Source organism: Planococcus citri, chromosome 2, assembly GCF_950023065.1.
Source record: "Planococcus citri chromosome 2, ihPlaCitr1.1, whole genome shotgun sequence".
Lineage (NCBI taxonomy): Eukaryota > Metazoa > Arthropoda > Insecta > Hemiptera > Pseudococcidae > Planococcus > Planococcus citri.
The window spans coordinates 82,178,743-82,197,108 of NC_088678.1; the positions used below are offsets into that span (position 1 = coordinate 82,178,743).

The 18,366-nt window shown below is 36.4% G+C and overlaps 1 long non-coding RNA gene across 4 annotated transcripts in view; it reads right to left on the bottom strand.

The window, feature by feature from the left end:
* Nucleotides 1–2,723: 2,723 nt before the first annotated feature.
* LOC135838056 (uncharacterized) overlaps nt 2,724–18,366 on the bottom strand; it is a 104,974-nt gene continuing 89,331 nt past the window's right edge. For 3 of the 4 annotated variants that reach the window (XR_010557305.1, XR_010557302.1, XR_010557304.1), the window contains exons 11-13: nt 7,990–8,078; nt 7,721–7,867; nt 2,724–4,898 (exon numbers count right to left, since the gene is read on the bottom strand). This is a non-coding gene — a long non-coding RNA (uncharacterized LOC135838056). The remainder of the gene's footprint in view (nt 4,899–7,720; nt 7,868–7,989; nt 8,079–18,366) is intronic. The other variant, XR_010557303.1, reaches the window with a different exon arrangement.

The following is an 18,366-nucleotide window of genomic DNA, read 5'->3' on the forward strand; positions in this document are numbered from 1 at the left end:
AACGAATTCGCCGACCCCAAAAACCCCCTTATTCGTGCACTGCGTACAGCCTAAAAAGCTCTCTAAAGCTCGCAGAATTGATTCAAAAGTTCAAGTATTAGGTATATGAAACCTCCTAATATCTCATATTCTCCTAATGAAATTGGTCTCATTTTGCATAAAATATACTCGAAAATGATCAAAATTTGAAAATTTGTACTTTTTCAAAATTGAGCTTTTTGGCCAGATTAAGGTCAATTAGGGTGTACGAATAGTCGATCATCACTAATTCGGCATCGCTGATCACGTCAATTTAGTTTATTTTAATCGATCGAGCTTTTTTCTACCTGAAAGTTCAAATTTTATGAAAAAAAGCTTCATTTCAGAGGGAACTTTGAGCTTTTTGCCAGAACCAACACCGGAAACGAATTCGCCGACCCCAAAAACCCCCTCATTCGCACCGTTCGTACAGTCTAAAAAGCTCCCCTAAAGCTCGCAAAATTGATTCAAAAGTTCAAGTATTAGGAGTATCGAACCTCCTAATATCCTATATTCTCCTAATAAAATTGGTCTCTTTCGCATCTTTTATACTCAAAAATGATCAAAATTGGAAAAATTGTGTTTTTTCAAAATTGAGCTTTTTAGTCGAATGAAAGCCAAATAGGGTGTACGTATAGTCGATTATCACTAATTGAACATCGCTGATCACGTCAAGCTCGTTTATTTTAAGCGTCGAACCTTTTATGTACCTGAAAATTCCACTTTTTTGAAAAAAAGCTTCATTTCACAAGGAACTTTGAGCTTTTTGCAAGAACCAACACCGGAAACGAATTCGGAGTACCTAAAAACCCCCTTATTCGTGCACTTCGTACAGTCTAAAAAACTCTCTAAAGCTCGCAAAATTGATTCGAAAGTTCAAGTATTAGGAGTATCGAACCTCCTAATACTCTATATTCTCCTAATGAAATTGGTCTCATTTAGCATCTTTTTATCCTCAAAAATGATCAAAATTGGAAAATTTGTACTTTTTCAAAATTGAGCTTTTTAGCTGAACGAAAGCCAAATAGGGTGTACGAATAGTCGATTATCACTAATTAAGCATCGCTGATCACGTCAAGCTCGTCAGTTCTAGTCGATCGAGCTTTTTTCCACCTGAAAGCTCAACTTTTTTGAAAAAAGCCTTATTTTCGGTGGAACTTTGAGCTTTTTGGCAGAACTGATACAAGAAATAAATTTGTCGACCCCGAAAACCCCCTCATTCGCACCGTTCGTACAGTCTAAAAAGCTCTCTAAAGCTCGCATAATTGATTCAAAAGTTCAACTATTAGGAGTATTGAACCTCCTAATATTCTATATTCTCCTAATGAAATTGGTCTCATTTAGCATCTTTTATACTCGAAAATTATCAAAATTGGAAAAATTGTATTTTTTTCAAAATTGAGCTTTTGTGGTTGAATAAAAGTCAAATAGGGTGTACGAATGGTCGATTATCACTAATTAAGCATCGCTGATCACGTCAAGTTCGTTAGTTTTAGTCGATCGAGCTTTTTTCTACTTGAAAGCTCAACTTTTTTGAAAAAAAGCTTCATTTTCGGGGGAACTTTGAGCTTTGTGGCAGATCTGACACCGCAAACGAATTCGCCGACCCCGAAAACCCCCCTATTTGCACCGTTCGTACAGCCTAAGAAGCTCTCTAAAGCTTGAAAAATTGATTCAAAAGTTCAAAATTTATGATGCAGCGCTGCAGGCGGTGAAAATGAGAAGTTCTATTATAATCCTGATTTTCGGATATAAAAAGGTGTATTTACAACGTATTTTTGACGACAACAAAAGAAGTTCCATTTTCTACCGCCTGAAGCGCTGAATCGTTTTTTTCAAAATTTGTTGTCTTTAAAATTGAGCTTTTTAGCCGAATGAACGTCAAATAGGGTGTACGAATAGTCGATTATCACTAATTAAGCATCGCTGATCACGTCAAACTTGTTTATTTTAAGCGTCGAAGCTTTGTTCCATCTGAAAGTTCAACATCGATAAAAAAAAGCTTCATTTTCAAGGAAATTTTGAGCTGTTGGGCTGCACCAATACCGAAAATGGATTCTGTACGTGTGAAAACCCCCCCATTCGTACAGTTCGTATAGCCTAAAAAGCTCTCTAAAGCTTGCAAAATAGATTCGAAAGTTCAAGTACTAGAAGTATCGAACCTCCTAATATCCGATGTACATTTCGAAATCTCAAAAAATTCATTTTAATCGTCGACGATTATTTTTCAACAATCACATCCGTTGAAAAAAATCCACGTTTCGTATAATTTTGCGCCTCAAGATGAAGACTATGCAACTTCTTCAGCACGTTCGAAATGTAATCGTGTTTTTCTCCATTTTCAACCCTTCCACGGTCATAAAAATAGCGATTCTGAGTTTATTGTTTAATCGACCCCGAGGACTTCAACTTTGCGATTTACTATGCCAACTTACCGAACTTATTTGTAATACTGTTTTAGAGGTGGTCTATCGCGTGCTTCTGCAGGCATGGCTTCCTTGATTTAAAAAAAATAATATTTCTAGAGGCTAATTCTAGTATCAAGTAGGTATCACTTTTCAAAAATTATTGTGGAAATAAGTAAGAATCTCATTCAATTTGGCTTTCAAAAGGTATAATCATCCGAGTCGACTTTTCAATTCTCATCATCATTATGCTTTTTCTATCGACTATCGTTGATATAATATAACTGATATTAATAAATGAAACACAACACAACCACACATCTAACTAATCAAATCAAAAGTTGCATGCTCAATGATATGTACAATATCGATCACAATTCACAAAATAAGCTTACAAAAACAATGAAAACATCATAAAAACATGAAAAATTGAAAATTAACATGATACCTACCTACATACAAAAAAAAATCAAAAATCAAAAAAAGCACAAAAAATACAAACAAATAGATAGAAAAAATGAAAATATAATCAACTTACAATATCAGTAATAGAAGCAACAATTTTAACATCGATTATTTTTTTAATAATAAATAAAAACAAGTGTAAAAATTAAACAATTAACAATCTTAAAAAATACAAGATTATTGTCCTGAGGGGTCACACGAATAAGGGAAGGAGGGGAATGAAAATTAACATGTACTTGAAAATAATAATTTCACAAATACATACGTAAAAGACACGATGTAAATTAGCTTTCACATCTTACAAATATTATCATAAACATAAAAAAATGAACTTATGAGCAATCGTGTGAAGAGGATTACTAGCGGGCCCCCCGGGGGGGGGGATTGAAAACTATAACTCTTCGATATAATTGTATGAATAATTATCACCTACCTTTGTGAAAAATGACCCTAACTAAAGAAATAGATGTTTCCAACAAATTCTCCTTATTTTTCAAATCTTCCAATGTTTTATGTACTTACTTACTACATGAATCACGACAGAAAAATTTGCAAGTTTATTCGCAGCCAAATATCGCTAAAACGCAATCCAGATCACCATACACCTTTTCACACACGCTCACCTGCCTGGCAAGTTGACCGAAGCAACAAAACCAGGTCAGCCTTTTGAAATTTCAAATTTCTCTCAAAAAAACTCAACTCACATTTCACGCAAGCAAGTGTATGCAAAACCTAGAGTGCACCACTTACCGTGCGTGCGGTTGGTTCGCAGGCAGATCTGATGAACCAACCGAGGCAGGTCATCCTCGACGGCAAGAATGGCCAATATCACGATTCTGAGGGTAACATTAACCATCCCTGCTCCATCTTTGATAAACCGGAACTAAGGTCGCAGAAACAGTCAGACTATAACCGCTAGACGGAAACGCAAACGTTACTTCCTGTACCAGCCTATTACGACTACCCCTCGTTGGAGTGAGGCCAGGTTTCCCTCAATTCAACGAATATCATCGGCCCCTGGACTCCGTACAGTTTTCTGCCAGCGCGGCCCACCGAGCAGGCCCCCGACCTGACGGATCCTTGGGCGAGAGCCCGTACCCGCGGATGCGTTTTCTTAACCTAGAAGCTAACAGAAGATAAATTTTCAAAAAATCGCAATGGAAAATGTACAGTTGTGGGTTGATGCTTAACAGGCGAGCATGGGACAGAACTTAACAAGACCGGCCACAACTGCATCCCCTATACAACACTCACCACCAGCGCACCTCAAAACATCTCTATCTGCATACAAATAAACTCTCCACCAGCGCTACATTCAAACATCTCTCCTTTGAAAAAAAGTTTGTTTTGATCTGCAACTCGTAATATGGAATATGGCTGTGATTAAACTAGCAAATTCAATCAGTTCATGCTACCGCTAAACTAAACCTCTATAAAACATACCTCACTCTTCAATAATCATAATTATGTACTACTCCATATTATCCAGGTCAGGAATGAAAAAAATGAATCAATTAGCAGTAACCAGCCAACATGTGTTGCATTTGAGCCATGAGGTCGAAAAGTAAAAGCTGGCTGTATTTAAATAGGCACAATGATCAGGTACCACATAAGATTGCACAAGCAAAAATATTGAACAAAGATTCTTGAGGGGAGAGGGGGGATTGCAAAAGATCATCACCTACCTTGTTTCCAACACCAATGCTGATCCCAGATGAAATGATGAAGATTACAATTCAGACTGCGAAATTCAGATGATGAACAGAGTGAATCTGATGCAGTGCTGGTATCTTGCGGAGCTGATTGATGCGGCGACGATGGGAAATATCATAATAGATAGGTAAACGAAATAGCAGCGATGAACAATGACGATTAAGAAGGTTACTACAACTGGCCCAGTGCTCAAACTCGATGAGGATGTTGCTGCTGCTGCTGCTAATGCGGTGCCTGTGGTGATCTCTGGTGATGACAAGTGATGGAATGATGTTTGTAGTAAGATTGTTTGGCAATCTGCAGAAAAACAAATACAATGCCTCTATTCAAACACAATGATCTAAAAAAATACAACATCAATAACCAACAACCAAGACCTGCAAATACTCAGAACTCATACTGGAATCAAACCACAATTACAAAGACTGAATCAGGTTATTTGAGACCTAATGCAGTATAGAGAGAGAAGTGTGATATAGATAGATGACTTCTCTCACCAAGACTCTTCAATATAATATGTATACATTGTATACTGAAGGTGTCATTAAGGAAGTGTGAATTGAAAATGCAGGGGTAAAAGAGATTGGGAAAAAATAACATTAGTTATTACTTACTGATAAGGTAATAATTGCCTAGACTAGACAGGAACAGATGCAGAAAAACAGTTGACCAAATACACAAAGCAGAATTTTAATATATAGACAATAAAATAATGATAATTAAGATTGGATCACAAGAATAGAATAGTGAATTGAAAACATGAGGCTGAAAATTAATGGTGAAGAAATAAATAAATAAGTTATGCAAATTGCAAACAAGATAATAACTGCCAAGACAGAAGAGGAGTGATGCAGAAAATGATTTGACCGAATATTAAACACAGCCTGATATTAATACAGAATGAAATTAAATACAGGCAAATGACAATAAAACAAGTGATAATTATTAAGATTGGCTCCCAAGAAATAGAAAATTGAGCATTACATAGGAGCTGTAATAAATGACAATGCTGTAATAAATGACAATAGAATGGATCTTTAAAATTTTAATACACAAATTAACACGACTAGAACTGCATTTAACAACTTGCATAGAGCACTGAACTCTATACTCTTACACTGGAACGCTTACGATACCACGTGACCCGATCGAGCGCGTTAGAAAGAGATAGATATATGTTAAGACGTTCTTGTCCTTGTCTAGCGCGTTGGTAAGTATTGCGTATTCATTTCATCCGTACAGTAGCGTGATTTTTTTTTTGTTTTTTGTTTTAATTTTTGCAATTTTTTGTAGAATTTTTTTATTTTATACGAGTATTGATGTTCAAGATCACTTTTAAGACATCGGCGATCGTAGGAATTGAGAAAATTGCTTTTAAAAAATGAATTATTTACAAAAGTGTACCAGATACTTCAAGTTGAAATATTATAATTTGTAGCAGTACTTATTCAATAAAATTTAAAAACTCATGATCTGGAAATTGAAATACTTAATTCAAATTAGAAAAATATTTAAGTGAATATTGAATAATTTAAATTTTCCAGCAATATTCTATATATATTTATGTACTACATTATAATAAATAAACGAAATTACCTATTATGCAGCTGTGTTGTCAGTTGTGTAGGCTAGATACATGAAAAAGTGACTAAAAAAGGAAAACAGGTACATGATTGAAAATTTTTGAAGAATTTATCACTCAATAAGCCTCAAACTCAAACTCATTCAAGAGCTGCACAAGACAAAGAATGCACAAATACATTTTTAAAATTGAATGAAATCGAAAATTTTAAATCCAGAACTCCAGAAGTTGTTCATTTTCCAATTCATTTATCAAATAGGTTGAGGTTGAACCTAATTTAGTAATTTAAATCAAGTTTTGAGGGGAAAAAATGAACTCAGATTTTTCAACTCCTTCATTTATCTATCTGTGATAAGATAACGGATAATACGGATATATTTTATTTTTATTCTTCAAAAATTTTCAATCGTGTACCTGTTTTCCTTTTTTAGTCACTTGTCCAAGTACCTTCCCTACACAGCTGCATAAGCACTTTGAAATTTTTTTTACCATTACATAAATGTCTATAAATGTCTCCGTTGTAATATATGAAATCAATTTTTACCGTGAAAAAAAAACGTGAAAAGTTAGAGTCATTATAAAAAAGTCTTAAAGTTCTGTTACGAAACATAATTTCAACTTGAAATACCTTGTTCACTTTTGTAAATAATTCATTTTTTAAAAGCAATTTTCTGAATTCCTAGGATCGCCGATGTCTCAATTTCATCTTGAAATATTAATAATTGTATAAAATAAAAAAAATCAGCAAAAAGTTGCAAAAATTTAAAAAAAAAAAACAAAAAAAATCACGCTACTGTATGAATGAAATGAATACGCAACGCGCTAGACAAGGATAACAACTTCTATTCATATAGCTATCTCTTTCTAACTTGCTCGACCGGGTAGTTTAACATTGGACCATATGCAGCGTAAGCGTTCCAGTGTAAGAGTATAGAGTTCAGTGGCATAGAGTAGATAGAGTGCTTGGAAATCAAACAATGAACCTGCACCTTAGAACAATGGATTATATACTGCTATATATATATATCGTATAGACAGTTCTATGCATTCTTGTAAAACACAGGCCATAAGTAGTCTTTGATAAATGGTGTTTCATTACTGAAGGCAACTAAGGATCTCAAGAAAACATTTTGTTACCATTAAAACAGTCTTGGCAAGAATAGCAGAACTGAATCACCAGCAAACTTATGTTTCATAACATAACCAAGAAACATACCATCACATACAGTAACAACGAGACTAATATGCGCAAATATGATGCATGCAATCTCCTACAGAGGAGTAGAGGAGAAGTGACACTGACAATGACAATTCAAAATCAGCATGATAAAAATATGAACTTGAATCAACAAAAATTAATTCTCTTAAAATCACTATGAAAAAACTGATTAGAAACAATAACAAAATGTGAATGCACACATTTGTCTTGAAACCAATATGCGATATAAATTATAAGCACATTAAGACTGAACAAGAGCTTTGTGCTGTATTTGAGACACACCTGAATTTAAAGAAGTGTAGGCCTAATAAAACTTACCAGCAGGATGAGATGTCCAAACTTTCAAGATGATTCCAAAATTTCTGCTACCTTCATACAGTTGCCATCTCTTTCTACTGAATTTGCACTGTAGTGTTGGAGTGCTTTCAAACATCAAAACAATTTGCATTTCTATCATAAAATCATCTGTAACATAAAAAATTGAAAAATAATACATTAAAAAACAGAGCATCAACTCGATGTAGAAAAAAATAGACATAGACTACCATTTCCTCATAGGTAATTAGGTATGTAGACACTAGACCTACTTCATAAAATATCCAACTTCAGGCTGAGGGAAACAGAAATGGTAACCCAGTTGCCCTTGGTAGCGCTGCAGCCTAATTGTGAATGGCAACTAACCAACATACAAAAAAATTTGAGTCATATTTTTCACAGGAAAATGAAATTGAAAGAAAATTAGTAAGTATATAAAAACACAAAGTATTTCTTTCAATCAATTTTTTCAATAATTTGAAGCAGAGCTGTGGGACCAAAACAATCCCAAAACTGGAACCGAATAAAATCCAGATTCAAATCCAATCCTGAAACCAACCACAAAACCAAAAAAATCCTGGAAGCGATATAATTTTGAACAAGAAACAATTCCAGAACCAAAACAAAATTGTTTCAGTTTTGAGATTTCAATTTTCCCCTGTCTTTCTGCAATTTTATTTCGATAAATGGTCATTTTAAGGTGCACCGGGGGAAGTTGGAATTTGGGGTAAGTTAGAAAACTTGCTCTAGCACCTAGAGGTTTATATCTCGCAAAGTGCCACTAAAGGTGACTTGAGGGTACTACCCCTACTTCATCACGGCATAAAAATTTTCGCGATTCAGTTTAATTTTAGATGTCTTTGGTTCAATTGTATTTTGTTGTTGTTTTGAACTTGTTTTAAATTTGTTCTAAAATACAGACTTTCTATTTCTTAGTTTTTCGCATATAGCGGACGAACCGTGCGTCCTAGTGAAAATCTGATGAGAGTGATCTCAAAGAGAATTAAATTCTCTACAATTTTGTTACTGAGCAATTTTTCTAGGACGCTCCGTTTGTGATCTACGCATCTGTAAAGTTTAGCCTGTTCTGACTTCCCCCAATTGGGGAAAGTCAGAACAGTTTATATTTTATTCCACTGAGCGAAAGCTACTGTGTCAATCGCGCTCAAATTTTCACCATAGTTTAAGAACCCTTATGGGAACCTACATAATAAATTTGATCCATATTGGTTCATTAGAAGGGGAGTAACAGCTGGTCAAAGTTGAAATTGCGAAAAATCATTCTGACTTGCCCCGGTGCACCTTACATGATTTATTGTCAATCATTCAGATTATAATAAAAATTACTAGACAAACTAAGCAAAATGTGCATTTAAAACGTTAAACTAATTACACCATTAGATTTTCCACATCAAAAACTCCCATTTTTGAAACCCTTGCAGGGTCCATTGGTCAATTTGGGCTAAAAATTGGTTAAAATGGAAATCCTGAACCCGAAACAATTCTTTCAAACCCAACACGAATCCCGAAAACAAAATGAAAATTTAGAAGAACAAATCCCAAAACCAATCCAATCTAATCCAATCCAATCCAATCCAATCCAATCCAATCCAATCCCGAAATGAAAAAATTTCAAACCTGGGACTGAAATCCAATCCTGAAATTGTTTTGGTCCCACAGCTCTGATTTGAAGGTTCTTGTTGCCTGTTTGATTTTTTTAATTTCTTCACCATACCTTTTGACCAAATTCACTACTTTTTCACTACCCTCATTACCCATTTTTTAAATCACTACTCTTTCACTACTTTCACTACCTGTTAAATACTCTGAATTTTGAAAAAAAGTGACACTCAAGTTGATTTTGACAGTTTTTAGAAAATCTGACATTTCCAAAATATACCCAAAGATTAAAACTGGGGTACTGGCTAAATTCAATTTCAAAAACTCAATAATTGGGTAAAATGTGAAAATTTCAATTTTCAAAAATTTGCAATAGTGTATAGATACTCCAGAACTACCACTCAAAAATGGTTCAAAACCCTTTTTGTAATCAATTCAGAGGGTTGCAAAATGAAAACAGAGCATACTCTAAATTTCAGCTCTCTCGGTCTATTTGGTCAATTTTTCAAAAATTCATCATCATCATCATCATTGAACTTTGACCTGGTGAACTGTTCAGCCCATCTGGGAAAATGTAGAAGAATTGCTTGCCAATGCATCATCAAGTCTTTTCTTTGGTCTTCCTCTGCTCCTCTTGCCAGTTGGAGTGTATTCTTTGACTATTTGAGGGGACCGTTCATCAGGCATTCTGTCAACGTGTTTTCACCATTTCTTTCTGTAATCTTTCATTCGTCTAATGATTGGCTCTGCTCCCAGCTCCTTCAGGATGTCTTTGTTCCTTTTCCCATCTCGTCTAGTATATCATGCTTTGGCTCGCATGAATCTCATTTCCGCTGCGGTTACTCTACTTTTTATATCCTTTCTCATTGTCCATGTTTCACTTCCATATAGCAGCGTTGGTCTTGCCAGCGTATTGTAGATTCTTATTCGAGTTGTGGCTCTGACTTTTCTTGGAGGTATGGCTCGGTTTATAGCTCCGCTTACTCTCGGGAATTTACTGATCTTAAGTTGTGCATCAACTTCTCCTTCATATGACAGCTCACATCCGAGATATTTAAAGCTTTTAACTTGTTCCACTGGCAGTCCATTTACAACGATTTTACTGCGTATTGGATCTTTCCCCTCGAAGGCCACCACGTTTGTTTTTGACGATGAGATTCTCATTCCGTACTTATCAGCTACTTTCTGAAGGTTGTACATTGCTCTCTGCAAGTCATCTTCGTTGTCAGCAAAGACCACCTGATCATCAGCAAACAGCAGGGTATTGACATGGGTGTTGTTGATGTCTAGCCCTTTTGGCTTTGTTTTCAGCCATTATTTAATCATGTCATCAAAGTAGATGTTGAACAGACTACATGACATTGGGCATTCCTGTCTTACTCCTCTTCCTATCTTCTTTGCTTCCAACATGTTTCCAGATCTTACTCTTATTACATTATCCGTGTATATTTCTTCAATTAGGCATACTATTTGTTCATTCACTTTGATTTTCCTCAGGATTTCAAACAACTTCTTCCTTCGTACTCGATCATGCACCTTCTCCAGATCAACAAAGCACATGTGGGTCTCTAGGTTATATTCTCATCTCTTCTCCATCAGCAGCTTTGTTGCATATACCCCATCTATGCATGATCTTCCCTTTCGAAATCCATTTTGGCATTCCAATATTATTGGTTCCGCATGGCTCTCGATTCTTCTCGCTAGCATTGTTGCAAGTTAAAAATCAAAACCACTCCTGTGTGAACACCAAAATTTGATCCAGGTAAGCATGTTTTCAAATTCGTATTCAAAAAATTAGATCACCTTAATTCAAACACCCGATGGACAATTATTTCAACTGATTTTCAAATTCTGTGATTTCAGAATTTTTTCTCAAATTGTCTTTGAAATTAAAGGTCACAGGTGTAGAAGTGACTTATGTAGTACATAACTTTTCTCATAAGTATTATAAAATTACTTACTAATAATTATCATATGCGAGTTCACAGTATTCTATCATTGTAGGAAGGAAACTGGACTCACCTGAAACAAAGAAAAATTAAGGTGGATTAGTTAGTTATAAAATAATTGATCAATCAACACATTATAATATGAAATAATGCTTAGATTATTGAAAAATACTAAGAATTAATCTGAAATTCTCAAAATTGAATGATGATTTGTCAAAACTGCAAAATGTGTCATAAAATTTGTCAAATTGACCTCTCTCCCCTCCAATACTTGATAACTGAAAATTACTATAAGTTGATCATGGTATCTGGTAACGGATTTTTTTTCTAAACCACTACTTTTTCACTACCTTTTTTCAATTAAATTTTCAGAAAGCTCTCCATTCGACCCCTTTCCAAAAAATTAACAAAGTCAAATTTTTCACAAGAAAATTTTCAAAAAAATTGAAATTGGAAGAAAATTGGTACATGACTATCTTACTTTTTTAATATCAATCAAAATTATTTTTAAAAAAAAAACATACAAATGAACGTATGTATTTGTGAATTTTTTCATTTTTTTCACTACCTTTTTCATCGAGTCTGGGCAGTTTTCTCCAAACCAAAGGATCAGAAAACTGTAGAAACTCTTATGAACGCTACAATACGTTGCCTTGAAATCGAAAGATATGCAATTTTATTAACATCTAGTTCGTCAGGCTCTTCCAGTTCACCTTGTAACGTATTTTTTCGCGATACAAGCAACCTGTAGGTACGTGTAACTACTGACACGATGTCGCATTGGTATAGGTAAAGGTAATGGTAGGTAAGGTATATCGCGTATCGTGTACGAAAGATACCGGTGTCCTGTCCAAAATGTGACACACGATCTTCACCTTTTTCATCTTTCACATTAGCTACTTATATACGACTGGATTTCGCGATATCGTCAAACAACCAAGCAGAACATCGCCAAAAGTACACCTACATTACGCAACCGAGTCATCCGAACTGTTTATTTTACACTCATCGTGCCCCCAAGGCCCAAGGGTGCTGACACTAGTGTGGAAATCTCCGATACCGATATACTACTGTAAGTCTAAGTACATAGAGAATCCACAATGCCATATGTCAGCGAAACTGCGGCCACTTCCACAGGATGCCAGGACAATTTTGATTCTTCTTCTTCTTCAGCATACTTAGGTCTATATAAAGAGACATCACTTTCGTTTAGACAGGTAGGTACGTGTACACTGTACAGGTAATCCAAATCCAATCTTCAATGGTTACCAGACCACAACGACGACGACGACGACGACTACGAAGACGATGAAGGTATAGTGACCACGTGCGCTACAATCGTTAATTCCATTCACGCGTCGTGAATTCACGCACCGCGCACTTAATAATAATTAAAAACGAAAGAATTATATCAGAATGAAACGGCAACAACGAATTGACCTACATGGACAGAGAGACGACAAACAGAAAGAGAGTGAACGAAAGAGAGAACGATATTCGATAATCGCATATTACCACTATTGCGTTACCGGTTCGTCCCTTCCCTTCCCGTCCCGTCTCATCCGCTTCTTCTTCCATAATTCAGTCGGATATTGCAGTTATACATATCTGCCTCTTTGCCTAGTTAGTAGTACGACTACCAACTACCTTACCTACTATTAACCATCTACCTACATAGCTAGCAAGGTATCGTACGAGATACCTGTAAGTACCTATACTACGAGTAGGATTCGATTCCCCAAACAAAAATAGACGAACGCGAATCGCTATCGGAGAAAGTACCTATAGGTACTATAGGTAGTTGATAAAGTTGTTAACGTTTTTTCCCTCCTGTTTCTTGTTGTTTTCGCCACTGCACCGCGTAACCAACCGAACCGACGATCGGATACGATATTCAGCTCCAGAATGGGTTGATAGATAAGTATAGGTCCTGCTATATGTGTATACGCGTTCCTCGTACGAATGCGTGTTTTTTTCTCCTTTTTTATTTCTCTCTTTTATTTTTTTAGCCGGTATTTAATTTACCACGCTCCTCGGCAGTCTCGGCTACGGCTACCATAAGCCGATGCTCGCTCTATAGCTGCTCGCTTACCTACACTTCGAATAGAAAGTGAAATAGAACTCGTCCTCATCGGCGGTGGTCGTCGTCGTCATCATCGCCATCGCCGCCGAAGCTTGAGAAATTCATAAACGAGCCGCCACAACGAACGCGATGAGGTATTCGATAATACATTACGAGTATAACACCACAATTAACAACCAAACCATACCATACTATACCATAGGTAACCATGCGAAAGATTCGGAAATGCAGAGAGATAGGTAATTATGCAGATTTGGTATACCGGATGATCTTCTTATAGGCATTCGAATTCATTATTTCTAAACTTGAATGGGAGGCGGACTTGAAATTTGCGCGCAAATCTCAAAGACATTATGAAAAGTTGACCTTTCTACTTCAATTATTACATCGATGAGTCGAATCGCTTTAAATCTGAAGGGAATTTCCGGTGATGGGGCGAGGGGCAGAGAGGCAAGGGCAGCACCACATTCAATTACGAGTTGAATTCACAAGGGAAAAATCGTGTAATGGTCGAACAATCACACCTGACGAATACGTATCGAATGAAATGAACTCTGAAAGCTGAAAACGACGAAAGCTTAAAATTTTAAAATTCTCAGGACTTTTTCAACATAGTGTCCACTCTTTTCAAGAAAATGATGTTCCTTGGCTCTTACCACCAGTTTTCCACTTTTCCAGAACCTTCAAATATCAACTGTGATGGAGGAGGGGGGAGGGAGGGGGAGAGTTGAAATTTTAAAATAGAACGACATGCATATATAGTCGGGGAGCCCGCTTAAGGATCTATTGCACCCCCCCTCGTCGATCCTCCGGGACAACTTTTTTCTTGAAGGGGGAGTCCTAAGGAACATTTCTAGCCCTTGTACTCAAAAAAAAGGTGGCCCCGGTGGCCCTACTTACAAAATGGCGGCCATTTTGATTGACAGGTCAGCCGAAATCGCAGATTTTGCGTTCTAACATAGGACTTGCACAACATTTTTCAAACCGTACAAACGTAGATCGAAAGATCAAGCAAAAATTTATCACCAGTCAAAATTTCAAGTGCTAAAGTGCGTTTTTCGATTTTTGGTGAATTTTTGAAAATCAAATTTGGCCAAAAATGAGGGAAAAAAACAAAATTTTACCAAATTGACCGAGAAAGCTGAAATTTGGGATATACCCTATATTTGACAGGACAAATCGATTGGAACCGGTTTCAAACCGTTTTGAGCAGTTCTGGAGCCTCCAGCAGATTTTTGAAACTCGAAATTCCCACAAAATTTCATCAAAATGGAGTTGGAAAGCTGAAATTTATTCTGCAAACTAATTTCAATACGCTACAAAGTCGACTACAGGGGAATTTCAATTCGTTTTGGAGCGTCCAGCAACATTTTGAAAATTCCTGGAGCCTCCAGCAGATTTTAGAAACTTAAAATTTTCACAAAATTTCGTCAATTAATGGAGATGGAAAGCTGAAATTTACTCTGTATTTCAATTTTTAACACTCTCTGAAGACGAATTCAGGTGGGTTCAAGTCATTTTGGAGCCTCCAGCGACTTTTTGAGAATTACTGGAGTCTTTAGTAGATTTTTGAAACTTGAAATTCCCGCACCATTTTACCAAATGGAGGTGGCAAGCTGGAATTTACTTCGCAAACTAATTTCAATACGATTTACGAAGTCTACTACATGGTGGTTTCAAATGATTTTGAAGCTCCCAGCTACTTTTCGGAAATTTCAATTTTCCAAAAAACGCCATACGACCTTTCAAAAAGTCGCTGGAGGCTCCAAAACGACTTGAAATCCACCAGCAGTCGACTTCGTAGCGTATTGAAATTAGTTTGCAGAATAAACAGCTTTTCAACTCCATTTGACGAAATTTTGTGAAAATTTGGAGAACGATGCGACGAACAAAACGAGGGAAACAGCCCTCCAGAATTTATACAAATTCAAAAAACAAATACCCAACTCGACAAACTTATTTTTGATGTCAAAGTTGATTTTGTAGGCATTGGCATGTTTCAAATTTGAAAATTATTTTTTTGTTTTCGATTTTGAACGAGAAAAGAAAAATTGGCATCGGCGAAGCGGAGGGAAAAGTTTTTGAAAATTCGTTTATCGAATACTCAAAACACGCGAAAAGTAGATTTCACTAGTTCTCGGCATTTTTTTAATTTAGACATCATTTTCAAATAATTTTAGAAAAGAAAAATCATAAGCTCGAGCAAAGCGAGAACAAAAGCTCTCGAATGTTATCAATTCAAAAAAATTATTTAAGATAATTTCTGATGCGATAAGTTCATTTTTTCACATCTGACATTTTTCAAAATGGAACAGTGATTTTTCAAAAATTCAAATTCTGGAACGGAAAATAAAATCGACTTGAGACCAGTGAGGCTGTAACTTTGGAAAATGTGGGATTCGAAAAGTAAAACAAAAATGTTTTCTTGAAACAAACATCAGTTTTTTCGTGACTATTTTTGAATTTTTGAAATCTGAGTCAAAAGCCTCATTTTCAAAGTACACCCAAAGTAATCTGAAGGGGAAAAAATGATGGCCGAGCAAAACGAGGGCTGAGGGCAAAATTTCTGGAAAATTCACAAGCCAAGTAGATAAAAGAAAAGGTTTCCAGAGGTAGGTATCCAAAGTTGAAATTATATTTTTCAAATTTTCACTACTTTTCGGTCAATAATCACTACTTTTTCATCAACTTCACTAGTTTCACTACATGTTAGATACTCTGAACTAGGATGGGGGGGAGGGAGGCGATTGAAAATTAAAATTTGAACGACATGCAAAGGATGAACTTTTTATGGCAGTCTAGGCAGAAAACGAGACTTTTAGAAAATTAGGATTTTTATTTGGAAATTTTGGAAAAAACAGGACAACATAGAAGGAAACGGAAACCCCAATCCTCTTTGAATTTCCAATTTTGGCTATTTTGATTGACAGGTCAGCCGAAATCACAGATTTTGCGTTCCAACATAGGACTAGCATAAAAATTTTCAAACCGCACAAAATAATGTAGATCGAAAGAGCAGGTAAAAATTCATCACCTGCCAATGCTAAAGTGCCTTTTTCGATTTTTGATAAATTTTCAAAAATCAAATGTGAGAAAACATCAAAATTTTACCAAATTGACCTGGAAAGCTGAAATTTGGGGTATACTCAATTTTTGAACTGCCAAATCGATTGGAATGCTATTTCAAACCGTTTTGAGCAGTTCTGGAGCCTCCAGCAGATTTTTGAAACTCGAAATTCTCACAAAATTTCATCAAATGGAGTTGAAAAGCCCAAATTAATTCTGCAAACTAATTTCAATACTCTATTGAAACTTGAAATTCCCTCAAAATTTTCTCAAAATGGAGATGGAAAGCTGAAATTAACTATGCACTCCAATTTTAACATCCTCTAAAGACGACTTCAGGTGGGTTCAAGTCGTTTTGAAGCCTCCAGCGATTTTTTGAAAATTACTGGAGCCTCCAGTAGATTTTTGAAACTTGAAATTTCCTCAAAATTTCACCACATGGAGTTAGCAAGCCGAAATTTACTCTGCAAAGTAATTTCAATACAATAATATGAAGTCGACTGCATGGTGGTTTCAAGTAGTTTTGAAGGTTCCAGCTACTTTTTGGAAATTTCAATTATGCTATAAATGCCATGAAACCTTTCAAAAAGTCACTGGAGGCTCCAAAATTACTTGAACCCACCTGAAGACGTCTTCAGAGGGTGAAATTGGAGTGCATAGTTAATTTCAGCTTTCCATCTCAATTTTGAGGAAATTTCCAGTTTCAAAATTTCACTGGAGGCTCCAGAACGACTTGAAATTCACCTGCAGTCGACTTCATAGCCTCCAATTCCTCCAAGTTCTTGCTGCGATTGGAAACTGCAGCAACTGCAGACGAACAGAACGGTGGTTTTTTGCGAGAGGGTTACATAAGCCAGCTTTCGAAGACCTGTTCCGGGAATATTTTCATAAACTTGAAACGCGGACACTGATCAAATTTCTGCTTTGCATTCCCGCATTAGACTGGCTCCCAAAATGATCCGTAGTAATTTGTTCAAGAAGGCTCGCGGGTAGGCTTATTTGATTTCTTATTCTGTCAAAAAGTATAGGTACTCCTTCACTTCGAGCAAGGTGCCTCTCGGAAATGACTTGTCGACTCGCACGATAGACGTGCCACGCATCAAATGTTCGATTTTTCCCCGAAATTGTTAATTTGCCTGGTTTGAATATAAACCGTTGTTAATATCGAACGCGCGTAGGCTGTACAGCACAATTAAATTAGCTATTTTCAAAGTGCGAAGAGTCGCGTTGTCATAATGCTGTGCAATTTGTCAACACATTTCAAGGGTAAATGGTCGTGCGAAGAATACCAAAATCCTGAGATAGCTCTTGGTCAAGGTCATCGTTGTGGAAGATCCTTCTGGCGCGCAAAAGATTCGCAGGCAGGTATACCTCTCCATCCAATCTACCAGCCTGCTGTGCCTACGTACAAGTACCACGTACTTGGGATTTATTACGCGCGAATGATAATCGCTGCTCGTCGATGTTACTTCATCTCGTCTCGGAAGGAAAAGAGAATGGCCGCGTGGCGTGATCGCTTTCGTACGAGCATATCAACTTCCGCGTCGAAAGAAGCTGCATATAGGTAAAGGTATACCTATACCTACGAGTATAACTATCGCCTATATCGCAACGCTTCGCAGCGCACCAACAACTATGTATGTCTGTGTATCACCATCACCATCATCGCCATCATCGCCATCATCATCGCCGCTGATGCTGATCGCACAGCGTGTTCCATTCGGATGTAAATCTGCCACCATTGTTGAATTCTATCGTCATTAGGTTATCGTTTCGTCTGCTGTTTACGTTTCTTTTCATTTTATTTATCAACTTTTCTTCTCTTTCTGGTTACGTAATATAGGTACCTGTACGGGTAGAGGTAACAGATACTTTAATCGTACCTACCTACTCGTACAATAACAATGTACTCGTATGACTACGAGCGTATT